At 40.1% G+C, this 14,895-nt stretch overlaps 1 long non-coding RNA gene across 2 annotated transcripts in view; it reads left to right on the top strand.

Annotated features, from left to right (window-relative positions):
- The window catches only part of LOC108589580 (uncharacterized), a 33,268-nt gene extending 18,714 nt beyond the window's left edge, over positions 1–14,554 (top strand). The window contains exon 3 of one of the 2 annotated variants that reach the window (XR_001908817.4): positions 11,357–14,554. This is a non-coding gene — a long non-coding RNA (uncharacterized LOC108589580). Of the gene's footprint in view, positions 1–9,176; positions 10,946–11,356 lie in introns of those variants that run through there. The other variant, XR_008478633.2, reaches the window with a different exon arrangement.
- The last annotated feature ends 341 nt before the right edge of the window (positions 14,555–14,895 follow it).

Below are 14,895 nucleotides of genomic sequence, written 5' to 3'. Positions count from 1 at the left end.
GTTCCACACTTTGACAGCTCTGTATTTCCTTTAGCAAATATTTAAAATTTCAGGTGGGTGTAGTGGCTCATGCCTGTAACCTCAGCACTTTGGAAGGCCAAGCAGAGTTTGAGACCAGTCTGGCCAAATGTCGCAAGACCCCATCTCTCTAAATAAAACAAACTAACCAAGGGTGGTGGCATGCACCTGTAGTCCCATCAACTTGGGAGGCTAAGGCAGGAGGATCTCAAGAGTTTGAGGCTGCAGGCAGCTATGACCACACCACCGCACTCCAGCTGGGTGACAGAAGAAGACCCAATTTCTTAAAAAAAAAAAAAAAAAAGTTAAATTTCATGACCACCCTGAAATTGGACTGCCTGAGTTCATGTTCTGGCACCTCTGTGGGCTTCACTAGCAAGGGAGAGAATCCCTGTAAGATAGGGATGACAGTACCTCCCTCCCAAGCAGCTCACGGTGGGAACTGACTGTTGCACACAGAGGCTGCTGGTGCACAGTACCCGCTCTCAAGCAGACATCCTCTCTCAGCTTCACTGAGCATGTGCTATGTGCCAGGGACTTTATACAACCATATCATCTAATGGGTATTTGACAAGAAAAGGGAGACTTCTTTCCTGGACTGCTCCCGGCTCTCTTCCTCAAAGGCTGAGTGGTAAATGCATACAGGGCTGCTATGGCTGAGACCCTGGCCCTTTCTGCTCCAGCACCTCTGGATCAAAGGTGTGAGTGAGGCTGGTGGAACCACCACCAAGGATAGAGGGGACCCTTTCCTGCTGGGATTCATTCCAGACTTCCCCTATAGGTGTTGGCTGCTCAGTCATGCACACCCTCAACTCCCAGGATAGAGTAGGGAACATGACACTGCAGAGGAAGCCACCCCTGGTCACAGGATCCACTGAGGTCCCAGCAGCTGCCTGGCAATGCCCCAGAGCCCCAAAGGATCCCTTGTGTCTCTTTAATAAATACCCTGCTAACCTGGGATAATTTTTTTCTATTTTTTTTTATTGTTGTTGTTGTTTTCCTGTGATATATCCTGTTGTGGATTTATTATTTTTCATCTCCTGCTTGGAACTCTTTGTGATTCTTGATTCTGAAGATTCATGTCTTTCATCAAGTCTGAAAAATTCTTATCCATAATCTCTCCAGAAATTTCCTCTTTCATCTCCTCTCCATTCCATCCTTCTAGAACCTCTATTAAGAAGGGACCTTTTGGCCACAAGTGGTGGTTCACACCTGTAATCCCAGCACTTTGGGAGGCCAAGCCAGGCAGATCACTTGAGTTCAGGAGTTTGAGACCAGTCTTGCCAACATGGTGAAACCCAATCTCTACAAAAAATATAAAAATTAGCCAGGTGTGGTGTTGGCTGCCTGTAATCCCAGCTACTCAGGAAGCTGAGGCAAGAGAATTGCTTGAACCCAGGAGGCGAACATTGCAGTGAGTTGAGATTGTGCCACTGCACTCTAGCCTGGCAATGAAAGTGAAACTCTGTCTCAAAAAAAAAAAAAAAAAAGAAGGCACCTTCGCTTCATCCTGCAGGCATCTCAGTGCCTTGTGTTTTCCAGATCTTTCTGTGCTGCCTTCCATGTAATTTCCTTTCGAGCTGTCATCTGCCTGGCTAATTTCTTGTACTGCCTCAGTGGGTCTGCTTCTCACAGCCAGTTCTCTGGCTAGAAGGCAAGCATTGACTGTGAGAGGGAACTTTAATGTGAGATTTTCTTTTTGCAACACCTTACTCTGGGCCGTACACCTCAGAGCCCGACATGATAGGGTCCTCGTGCCAGTTTCCTTGCTTGGAGATGTCCCCACAGGTTCTTCCTCTGGTACTTATAATCACAGCTGCACTGCCTGTGAATGGCTTCCTCAGGAAGCTTGAAAGCTGCCCCCACTCTCCACCCAGGGAAACGCCTGACTGCCCCTGCACCAGCCTGCAAACACCCTCAACAAGTGATGGGTGAGGCAGCATAGCTGTCTACCATGGTACAAAAATGTGAGCTAACAGTGGTTGTGAGCATTGCTTCGGAGGTCAACAGAACTGGCTTTAAGTCCAGCCCTGCCATCTTACCAGCCAGATGACTTTACTCAATTTATGCGCCACTCTGCACCATAGTTTCCGTCTCTATAAAATGGGGTTGGCACATGAGCTTTCTTTACAAGTTTGCTTGAAGGATAAATGCATTATTCTCAGAAGGGCTTTCTCCAACCTGAGATAACACTTACCAAACACATCCTAAACATCATCTGATAATAACAGTGATATTATAGGCCCCTTCATGTGGATAGGCCATTGCAATGCTTTATTTCTCTCTCTTAAATTATGCACAGAACAGTCCACTTACACTTTTTTTTTTTTTAAGGCAGTGTCACTCTGTCACTCAGGCTGGAGTGCAGTGGCATGGTCTTAGCTCACTGCAATCTCCACCTCCCAGGTTCCAGCGATTCTCCTGTCTCAGCCTCCCGAGTAGCTGGGGTTACAGGTGTGTACTACCACACCTGGCTAATTTTTGTATTTTTAGTAGAGATGGGGTTTGCCATGCTGGCCAGGCTGATCTCTAACTCCTGACCTCAAGTGATCCTCCACTCCGTCCTCCCAGAGTGCTGGGATTACAGGCATGAGCCACCACTCCCGGCCTCCACTTGCACTTTTACTCTTGCTGGAGGCACTAAGACAAGCAACCCTAGGCCTTCTCTCCTGCCCCCACTTTTGACACAGCTGATGAGAAATCGAAGAGACTTAGTGCAGGATGGAGGCTGCTGTGGTGAGGGCAGGAGAAATTCTGGTGGAAGAAACCACTAAGCACTGTCTATCCAGGCATTAACTGCAGAGTTAGGCCTCCCACCTGGGGTAATCGATCAGCTACAGGTCTTCAGATCCTCTGTGTCCACTGGCCTAGCCAGGGAGCAGCTGTGGACCTGGGGTTCCTGTAAGACCCCAACAGCAGCTCTGAGGACCCTCAGTGCCCCTGTCTCCCAGGAATCATGCCTCTCCCACCCCCAGCCCCACGCCACCCTGGCACTCTGCACAAGAAACACAAGACCTCATGCAAGACTGAAGCCTTGGAAGCCAGAAGCTGCCTCCCCCCTCAGAACACAGCCTGCCCAGGTGTGTCTGCCAATTCCAAAGAAACAAAAAGAGCAAGAAGGCTTTCTTCTCCCAGAAGGGCCTTCTTGTTCCTGCCGCTGTTTCTTCGTGTCCCAGCTTCTCAGAAATGTGAATTCAGAGGCAAGTTACAGAGCTTAAGTTACTGCTGACACTTGATTGGAATAACTGTTACGTAAAAGCCAACACAGATGAATCGCCTGTAGGGAGTTGTCTGACTGCATGAGTTTTTACACATCTTTCAGCTAAATCAAAGATCCAAATGCTAAATCTCTCACTCAGGAACATCAAGTGGATTTGTGACAGTCCCCGGAGGACCTGGTGTCCATAAACCAATGAATGAATTACACTGATCCTGGTATGCAGTTTCTCATCTGTGACTGATACAATATTGATAATATTCTTTATTTCACTTAACTCCTTCAGGGCCACACTGAAACACAGCACTCTCGGATTATGTCTACACTCTGATGAGAATAATAATCTGCTGTGGGGAATACAGCAGATCAATTGATTGTTCACTCATATGTAGATCAGATGAGGGTAAAGGGTATTTGCTGGCCAGGCGCGGGACTCACACCTGTAATCCCAGCACTTTGGGAGGCCAAGGTGGCTGGATCACCCAAGGTCAGGAGTTCGAGACCAGCCTGGCCAATGTGGTGAAACCCCATCTCTACTAAAAGTACGAAAATTAACTGGGCATGGTGGCAGGTGCCTGTATTCCCAGCTACTCAGGAGGCTAGGGCAGGAGAGTCACTTGAACCCTGGAGGCAAAGGTTGCAGTGAGCCGAGATCGTGCCGTTTGTACTTCAGCCTGGGCAACAAATCTTCAATGCATAGGAGGAGACTGAGGCCCAGAGAATGGCAGTTAGTCCACAACCACTCAGTGAGTTTTTGGCAGTGGAGGCTCCAGCCTCGTTGCCACCCAAAGAAATTATGTGTCCTTCTCAGCGCATTGGATTGGGGCTTTCGTGATATCCATCTTTCTCCCAGTGATGTTAATCTTTTGTTTTGTTTTATTCTTTGAAACAGCCTTAGCCTCCCAAGTAGCTGGGGTTCCAGGCGTACCCAGTTAGGTATTTTTTTTGTTTATTTGTAGAGACAGAGTCTCACTCTGTTGCCCAGGCAGGTCTCAAACTACTGTCCTCAAACCATCTTCCCACCTTGACCTCCCAAAGTGCTGGTCTTACAGATGTGAGCCACCACACCCAGCAATGTTAATATGTTCATCTTTATTACTTTGGGGGCTTTTTTTTTTTTTTTGAGATGGAGTTTCACTCTTGTCGCCCAGACTGGAGTGCAATGGTGTGATCTCGGCTCACTGCAACCTGCACCTCCCAGGTTCAAGAAATTCTCCTGCCTCTGCCTCCTGAGTAGCTGGGATTACAGGCACTTGCCACCATGCCCAGCTAATTTTTTTTATTTTTAGTAGAGATGGGGTTTTACCATTTTTGCCAGGCTGGTCTTGAACTCCTGACCTCAGGTGATCCACTAGCCTTGGCCTCCCAAAGTGCTGGGATTGCAGGTGTGAGCCACCATGCCTGGCCATCTTTATTACTTTGATTGATGTCTGCCAGGTTTCTCTACCAGAAGGTCACAACTTTTCTTTTGTTGTTAATACATATTTTGGGGGAGGTACTTTGAAAGTGTGCAGATATTCTGTATCTACTCAAACTTCTAACCTCTAATTTTAGCATGCATCTGTGCGTCTTCTCTGCAACAATTATTCTGTGTTTAATATGGTTTATATTTCCTTCTTTTCTCCTACTTACAGTAACCAGGATTCTCCTGTAAGGAACATTATACCTTCTATTTATTTGTGTATTCAATTGTTTACGTATACCAATATGGACACACAGGTGTGTATTTTATTGCGTTATGTTTGAATAGTGTCACTAATTTCATTGCTCAAGTTGTTTGAGCATTGGCCATTGGGGCCTCACTGAGGTTGGCTCTTGGGCCTTTTCACAATGCTGTCTTCTTTTGTAAGCAATTTCTGACTTTCTGTCACTACAGGATGCTCCAGGATCATCTTGTATTATCCCTACCCCATGCTAGAATCAAACACTTCAAAAAAATGCTCTGGTTCCTTTTACTGATGAATGATACTTAGAAACCAAATTTAGAGCATTATGTATGCCCATTATCACTAGGGTGTCAGTGCTTCTAGGCCACCTCAGCAAACATAGCTTAGAAGCATATAATATGTTCTCCTCCATGCAGTATACATATTTATATCTGTATCTGTCTGTCCATCCATCTGCATGTTGTTTTTAAGTGAATTCATACCAGTACCTCTCATTCCAATTCATCATCGCAAAGTTCGTTCTAGCCTTCTCGTTTCCTTATTTGTAATTTCTTTTCCCAACTGTGAGAAATCTGGCCTGTATTATCTAAAATACACTTATTTATCTGTTCAACTCTTGTATACACATAAAGTTTCAGAACTGCAACCTCACACTCCCATGAGAAACAGATTTACTAAGCAAAGTACTGGCACAATTCTTTTTATCTTTGCTTTGTCTAGTGAAACGTTGAATATTTTACAAGGTAACTTAGGTTCACTTTTTTCTTTCCCATGTTTTTAGTGTGCATATATCATTCATGTGTAGTATAGTTCGGTTCATTTGTTGCAGTCTGCATTTCATTTTTGTCTCCCCTATATCCTGTTTTTGCTTTTCAACTTAAACTCTGTGAGGAGCTCTATGAATTTTAACAAAATAACTTGTCAGGTATTTGCCATAGTCGCGATAATCCCATTACCCCAAAGTTTCCTCACACAGACCCTTTGTCATTCATCTCTTCCTCCAACTGCTACTCCTGACTCCACCCCTGTTGTTCTGCCCTTTTTAAAAATGTCATATAAATGGTGTCATCAAATACAGAACCTTTGAGTCTGGCTTCGTTCACTTAGCAGAATGTATGTCATAATCATCTGTGTTTCTCTGTGTATCAATAGTGTGATGGTTAATATTGAGTGTCAACTTGATAGGATTAAAGGATGCACAGTATTGTCACTGGGTGTGTCTGTGAGGGCGTTGCCAAAGGAGATTAACATTTGAGGCAGTGGACATGAAAGGCAGACCCACCCTCAATCTGGGTGGGCACAGTCTAATTAGCTGCCAGCACGGCCAGAATAAAAGCAGGCAGAAGAACATGAAAAGACTAGCCTGGCTGAGTCTCCCAGCCTACATCTTTCTCCCATATTGCGTACTTCCTGCCTTCAAACATCGGACTCCAGGTTCTTCAGCTTTCAGACTCAGACTGGCTTCCTTGCTCCTCAGCTTACATTCAGTCTATTGTGGGACTTCACTTTGTGATCCTGTGAGTCAGTCCCCTTTGCATATCTATTCTATTAGTTGTGTCCCTCTAGAGATCCCTGCCTATTAGATAGTTTGCTCCTTCCCATGACTGAGTGGTATGCCATTGCGAGGAAGTACCCCAGTTTATTTGTGTTTTCCTCAGTTAAAGGACATTGTATTGTTTTCAGTTTGGGGTTGTTATGAATAAAGTGGCTATTTAAATTTGTGTACAGGTTTTTATGGGAACATAAGATTTTATTTAGTAAGAGTGGAATTGCTGGTTATAGGAAACTGTATTAGAAACGTCCAAACTGCCTTTCACAATGGCTGTCACATTCACCGGTCCCAAGAGCAGTACAGTAAAGTCACTCTACATCCTTCTCAACACTTAGGATTGTTGAATTTTTTTTTTATTTTAGCTGTTCTAATAGGATCATAGTGATATCTTGTTATAATTTTAATTTGTAGTTTTCTTTTTTTTGAAAAGAGAAAGAAAAAGGGGGAGAGAGAACAGGAGTCTTGCTCTATTGCCCAGGCTGGAATGCAGTCTAAAAATAGGTATTAAAAACCTCATTTGGCCGGGCGCGGTGGCTCAAGCCTGTAATCCCAGCACTTTGGGAGGCCGAGGCGGGTGGATCACGAGGTCAAGAGATCGAGGCCATCCTGGTCAACATGGTGAAACCCCGTCTCTACTAAAAAAATACAAAAAATTAGCTGGGCATGGTGGCGCATGCCTGTAATCCCAGCTACTCAGGAGGCTGAGGCAGGAGAATTGCCTGAACCCAGGAGGCGGAGGTTGCGGTAAGCCGAGATCGCGCCATTGCACTCCAGCCTGGGTAACAAGAGTGAAACTCCGTCTCAAAAAAAACAAAAAACCTCTTTTATGCCAATAATTGTACTTAATAGCGGAGACAGGAAGGAATAAGGGAAGAAAATAACAGCCAACCAATATTTCATTTAAGTCTGTGAAATGCTATGCAAATGCTGAAGAGTGATTTGCTTCCAATTATGTGGTCACTTTCAAAATAGGTGTAATGTAATACTGCTAAAAATGTATGTTCTGTGGAACTGGGGTGAAGAATTCCATAAATATTCACTGAGTTTACTTGTTCCAGGTCTGAGTTCAAATCATAGATGTCCCTGTTCATTTTCTATCTCGTTGATCCGTCGAATATTAACAATGTGGTGTCAAAGTCTCCCGCTATTATTATGCGGGAGTCCAAGTCTCTATAAGTCATTAAGAACTTGTCTTATGTATCTGGGTGCTCCTATATTGGGTACATATATATTTATGATCATTGACTCCTGTTGTTGCATTGATCCTTTTACCATTATGTAACGTCCTTGTTTGTTTTCAGTCTTTGTTACTGTTAAAGTCTATTTTATCAGAGATGAAAGTTACAACTCCTGTTTGTTTTTTTTCCTCTCCATTTGATTGGTAAGTCTTCCACCCACCCTTTGAGTCTTTGTCCTTGCTTATAAGATGGATCTGGATACAGCATACTGATGAGTTTTGACTTTTTATTCAATTTGCCTGTGTCTTTGGGGCATTTAATCCATTTAAATTTGGGATTAATACTGATATTTGTGAGTTTAATATTGTCATTTAATGCTAGCTGGCTATTTTGCCCATTAGTTGATATAAATTCTTTATTATGGAGATACTGTTTACCTTTTGGTAAGTTTTTGGGATGACTGATACTGGTTGTTCCTTTCTGTGTATAGTGCTTCTTTCAGAAGCTCTTGTAAAGTAGGCCTGGTGGTGATGAAATCTCTTGAGTGCTTGCTTGTTCGTGAAAAATTTTATTTTTCCTTCATTTATGAAGCTTAATTTTGCTGGATATGAGATTCTGGGTTGAAAATTCTTTTCTTTGAGGATATTGACTATTGACCCCCACTCTCTTCTAGTTTGTAGGGTTTCAGCTGAGAGATCTGTTGTGAGTCTGATAGGCTTCCCTTTATGGGTAACCTGACCTTTCTCTCTAGCTGCCCTTAGAATTTTCTCCTTTGTTTCAACCCTGGTGAATCTAACCATTATGTGCCTTGGGGTTGCTCTACTTGAGAAATATCTTTGTGGTGTTCTCTGTGTTCTCTTTGTGGAGTTGAGTATTGTCCTGCCTTACTAGGTTAGGAAAGTTTTCCTGCCTTACTAGGTTAGGAAAGTTTTCCTGAATAATATCCTGAAGAATATTGTCCAGCTTGGATTCATTCTCTTCATGACATTCAGGTATACCTATCAAATGTAAATTAGGTCTTTACACATAGTCCCATATTTCTTGGAGATTTTGCTCATTCCTTTTTACTCTTTCTTCTCTAATCTTGTCTTCTCGTTTCATTTCATTAAGTTGGTCTTCGACCTCTGATATCCTTTCTTCTGCTTAATCAATTCGACTGTTAAAACCTGTGCATACTTCACAGCGTTCTCATATTGTATTCTTCAGTTCCATTAATTCACTTATATTCCTCTCTAGATTGTCTATTCTTATTAGGATTTCATCAAACCATTTTTCCAAGGTTCTTAGTTTCTTTACATTGGGCAAGAACATGTTCTTTTAACTCACAAAAGTTTATTATTATCCACCTTCTGAAGCCTAAATCTGTTAATGCAATGCACTTGTTCTCCATCAGGCCTTTTTCCCTTGTTGATGAGGAACTGTGATCCTCTTTGGAGGGAGGGGCGTTCTGATTTTGGGTATTCTCAGCCTTTTTATGCTGGTTCCCTCCCATCGTTTTACATTTATCCACCTGTCATCTCTGTAATTATTGACTTTCAAATTAGGTCTCTGAGTGGATGTCCAACTTGTTGATACCCAGCACCGGAATCTGAGCAACCCACTGTACCGGCTAAAATAATGGCATTAAGATTCGTGGTGCTTTTCTGCCTGGGAATCTCCAGTCTGGCTTCCCTCTTGAGTCCCTTTTTCAATCAGCTGAATAGACGACTCTGCCTTCCTGGAGCTCCAGACGTCGACCAAAAGGGGACCCAGTCCCGTTTACTCTGCACCAAGAACCACTGCACCGGCCACAAGAGTCATGCTGGTGACCCATGGGGCTCCTCCACTGGGAATCTCCACGTCTGTGAGCAACAAAACTTTGTCTGAAAGTGTGGCTTCCTCTCGTTCTCTGCACTTTCACTGGGAGCTACAATCCTGAGCTGCTACTAATCAGCCATCTTGGATCTCTCTCCTTTAATTTGTAGTTTTCTAATGACTAATGGACATTGGGAATTTTTTCATATGCTTATTTGCTATCTGTATATCTTCTTTGGTGAGGCATCTATTTAGATCTTTTTCTCATTTTAAAAACTGGGTTATTTAGTGTCTTGTTGAACTTTAAAAGTTATTTATGTATATGGGATACAAATTATTTGTCACAAATGTGATTTGCAGATATTTTCTCCCAATATTTGTCTTGTTTTTATTCTCTTAACAGTGACTTTCCCAGAGCAACAGTTTTTAATTTTAATGAAGTCTGTTTTTTCTAATGAATCCTGATTTTAGTGTCATATCTAAAAACTTTGCCTAATTCACAGTCATAAAGAGTCATTGTCCCATGTTTTCTTATAGAAATTTTATAGTTTCTTGCTTTACATTTAGATCTATAATTCATTTTCAGGTTTGTTTGTTTCATTTTTTTTGTTTTGTATGAAACATGATGTCTGGATCAAGGTTCTCTTCTTTACATCAGAAAATGCAATTGAACACAATTTCTTAAAGTATTCCTTCTCCATTGAATGCCTTTTGTATCTTTGTCAAAGCCATTTTTGTAGGTTTATTTCTGGACTCCATTTCATTCTATTTTTCCATGTGACTATTATTTTATCCATAGTATGTTGTCTTGATTACTGTACCTTTATAGTAAGTCTTAAAATTAGGTAGTGTGAGTCCTCCAATTTTGTTCTTTTTCCAGTTGTTTTGGCTCTTCTTTTTTTTTTTTTTTGCCAATCAGTTTGAGCTTATGAGGTTGCTCAGGTTAGCCTTGAACTGATGACCTCGCCTTCGCAAGCACCATGACCTCTGGCGGGAGCCACTTTGGACCCCTGTTTTGGCTCTCCTAGTTCCTATGCCTTTCCATATAAATTTTGGGTACAGCTTGTTAATATTTATTTTTAAATGCTGGGGTTTTAAATAAGGTTGGATTTAATCTCTAGACCAATTTAAGGAGGATTAATAACTTAACAATTTTGAATCTTCTAATCCATGATAATGGATATCTCTCTACCTATTTAAGTCTTCTTTTATTTCTTCCTCAGTGTTTTGTAGTTTTCAGCATAAAGATCCTATACCTATTTTGTTAGATTTACACCCAGTATTTTATGTTTTGTACTGTGATAAATTTGTTTTACAAATTTTGAATTTCAATTCTATATTGCTAGTGTATAGAAATATATTTGGTGTTTACATATTGGGCTTATATTCTACAACCTTGCTAAATTCATTTATTTGTGCTAGAAGCTTTTTTGTAAATTATCTGGGATTTTCTACATACATAATTATATTGTATACAAATATAAGTGCTCTGTTTTTTCCTTTTCAGTCTGTATGCCTTTCATTTATTTTTCTTGCCTTATTGCATTGGTTTCCATTATGGGGTTGAATTAAATAAAAACTGTGAGAGATCACATCTTCCTTATGCCTCACCTTAGAGGGAAATCATTCAATTTTTCACCATTAAGTATGATGTCAACTGTAGAAATTTTGTAGCTGCTCTTTATAAGATTGAGAAAGTATCCTTCTTTGAGTTACACTTTTGTTATGATAGCGTAACGGACTGTATTCTCGCTCTCCTGTGAGACTGATTGAAATTATAAAAACTATCCAACCATTTAAAGCTTATGGAAATTATATTAAGAGCATACAACAAATGAAAAATCAGTTACTCAAGAAAATCTAAAATTTAGTAACAATAGCAAGAGTTTGTGGTATTTGAACTGACTGCTCTCACCCTTCTTCCTCTCAGCTCAGCAAAATGAAAACTCTACTGTGGACGGGTGCATCTTTCCCCAGCCCCCCATCAGAAAACTGCCTTCTCAGGATGGGCAGGACATCAGCATCTCTCCTTTTGCCTTCAGCTGCCTGTTCTAAGGCTTACCTTCCAGGTGATTGCAGCTGAGAAGTTGGATGTTGTCCCTTGCCTCTTCCCACTCCCCACTCATGAGTTGGAAGCTTTATTAAAAGTGTGATATGCTGGGAATACTATGATTTAAATTACCCTACCCTGGCTCATTTGTAGTTCACAGATCAGAGGTTCCAAGCCAGGAGAGGCAAACCAAAACATTCTGACGCTATTTTCTCTCCCTTCACTAAGTGCTCAGCTTCTGAAGTGGGGATGTCCCACAGAGAGAAGTGTGCCATTCTTTCAACTCTCAGCCCCAGAGCCATGTATGATAGATTTTTGCCTGGGGGAAGCAGCAAGACTTAAAAAAGAGCCCTGAATCTTTTTTCAAAGAAACTGACCTCATTTGTAACATGGTACGGACTTCAAGCCTAATGACACCCTCAAAAACAATGGAGGTTGTGGTAAAAGGCAAATGAAAGGAGACTGGCAGAATCACTGGAGAGATAAGCTAAACTGCCAGCCAGTTAGTTTGCTAGAAAGATTCAAAAAGGAAGACAAGTGAGAGGACCTCCTAGGTTCAGAACAAATCTCACACATTGACCTCAATAACTATCCCTTCAAAGGGACTCCCAACTTTATTGGATCAGTTTATTCCAACTTACGTTCAAGAGAATTTTTTAAAAAAACAATGAAGACGCAATCAGGTGGCAGTTAGTGGTGGTGATTGTATGCTAGGGTGGCTGGGAAAAGAGACAGTCAAAGTGAGTCCTTCCAAAGCCACTATCATCCCCGGGTGACTATAGTCATACCCAAGACTGCCCCCTACCTCCCAAGGAGTGACATCAGAAGCTTCATACTGTGGGAAGTGGGAAACAACAGACTTCATTAAAACAATCCAGCCAGTCATCAAACAAATAAAAAAAATAATTTAAAAGCCCCAGAGAAGGAAAGAGCAATACCCAGAGTTGCTATAATATAGTATTTAAAATGTCCAGTTTACAGAAAAAAATTAAAACATGCAAAGAAACATAAAAGTATAACACACACACCAGAAACTGCTTGAGAGAATGACCAGATGTCAAATTTATCAGAAAGAGTATTCAAAATAGCCATTATAAATATGTTCAAAGAACTGAAGGAAACCATGACTTAAAAAGTAAGGGAAATACATTATATGTTCATATTAAACAGGGGCTATTCATAAAGAAATAGAAATTATTCTAAAATAATCAAATGAAAATTCTGAAGTTAAAAAGTACAATAAGTTAAATGAAAAATATACGAGAGGGGATCCACAATAGATTTTAACTGGCAGAAAAAATAATTAATAAACTTGAAGACAGATCAATGGAGATTATGCAATCTGTAGAACAGAGAGAAAACATAATTTTAAAAATAAACAGAGCCTCTGAGATGTTGGTGAGACACCATTATGCACACTAATATACATGTAATGAGAGTACCAAACATAGAGGAGAGAGAAAAAAAGCAGAAAATAATATTCAAGGAAATAATGGCTAAAGATGCCCCAAATTTATTGAAAATTAATCTATACATCTAGAAAATTTAATGAACTCTAAGTAGGTAGATTAACACAAATCCAGACACATCACAATAAAAAAAATGCTAAAAGTGAAAGGAGAAAATCTTGAAAGCATCAAGAGAAAAATGACTCATCACTTCTAAGGAAATTCCAGTAAGTTTAAGAGCTGACTTTTTAACAGAAATGAAAAAGGCCAGAAGACAGTGCTCAAAATGCACAAAGAAAAAAAAAACTGTCAACTATGAATTCTATATCCACCAAAGCTATCTCCTAAAACTAAAGGTGACAGTCATGTATTCCCAGATAAACACAAGCAGAGAGAATTTGCTGCTAACCGATACCTTACAAAAAATCCTAAGGTCAGAAGTTATTCAGGTTAAAAGTATGTGACTACTGGCAGTAATCTGAATCCAGGAGAAAAAAAAACACTACTAATAAAGGTAACTATGTAATTACAGAATGCAGTATAAATGTATACTTTTCTCCTTTCTTAAGAGGCTTAAAAAGCAACTGTATAAAACAATATTTACATTTATGGCTTGGCCTATAGCATATAGAAAGGAAATATACAACATGATAAACAAGACCTAATACATATCTACAGAACACTCCACCCAACAATGAGAGAATATATATTCTTCTCAAATGTACATGAAATATTATTCAGGATTTACCATATGCTAGCCTATAAAACAAACCCCAATAAATTTAAGAGGATTGAATAAGACAAAGCATATTCTCTAACCACATAGAATAGAATTGGAAGTATTATCTGCACAAAAGAAGTGAGCAAGAATTAAGTTGTATTCAGCTAAAGAAATGACTCCAGGTGCTAACTTGAATCCACAGGAAAAATTAAAAATAAGCAGAAATGATAAGAATGTAACAAAAGCTATAAATATATACTTGATCTCTTTCAGCTTCTTTAAGAGAGATACAATTATATAAATTAATAATAGTAATGTATATTTGGGTTTCTAATACTTATAGATGTAATATGTATAACAGTAATATAGTAATGCATCACTTAATGATGAGAATACATTCTGAGAAATGCATCGTTAGGTGATTTTGTCCTTGTGCAAACATCATAGATCATACTTACCCTAATCTAGATGATACAGCCTACTACACATGTAGGCCACATTCTATAGACTTCTGCTTCTAGGGTACAAACCTGTACAGTATGTGACTTACTGAATACTGTAAGAAATTGTAATACAGTGGTATTTGTGTATCTAACCATATGTAAACATAGAAGAAGTATAGTAAAAGTATGCTATGAAAGAAAGGAAAGAAACAGTACACAATTGTATAGGGCACGTATCACAAATGGAACTTTCAGAACTGAAAGTTGCTCTGGATGAGTTGGTGAGTGAGTGATGAGTGAATATGAAGGCTCAGGACATCACTGTACACTACTGTAGACTTTATAAATGCTGTACACTTGGCTAGAGTAAATTTATTTAAATATTTTTCTTCCTTAAATAAATTAACCTTAGCTTACTGTGACTTCTTATAGATTTTTCAATTTTTGAAACTTCTGACTCTTTTGCAATAACACTAATCTTAAAACACACATAGTACAGCTATACAAAAATATTTTCTTTTTAATATTCTTATCCTGTAAGCTTTTTCAATTTTTTAATTTTTTTACATTATTAAATTATAAACCAAGACAAATACACACATTAACCTAGGCTTACATAGAGTCAGGATCATCAACATTACTGTCTTTCTCTTCCACATCTTGTTCCACTGGAAGGTCTTCAGGGGAAATAAGAGTTTTATTATAATCCTATGGGACCACTATTGTATATGTGCTTGTCATTGACTGAAACATCATTATGCAGCACAGGACTGTACTAAAAAGCGGGGGAGGGGAGAAATAAACCTA

Source organism: Callithrix jacchus, chromosome 22 (assembly GCF_049354715.1).
Source record: "Callithrix jacchus isolate 240 chromosome 22, calJac240_pri, whole genome shotgun sequence".
In the NCBI taxonomy this organism is placed as follows: domain Eukaryota; kingdom Metazoa; phylum Chordata; class Mammalia; order Primates; family Cebidae; genus Callithrix; species Callithrix jacchus.
This window is presented reverse-complemented; position numbering and strand designations above follow the sequence as displayed.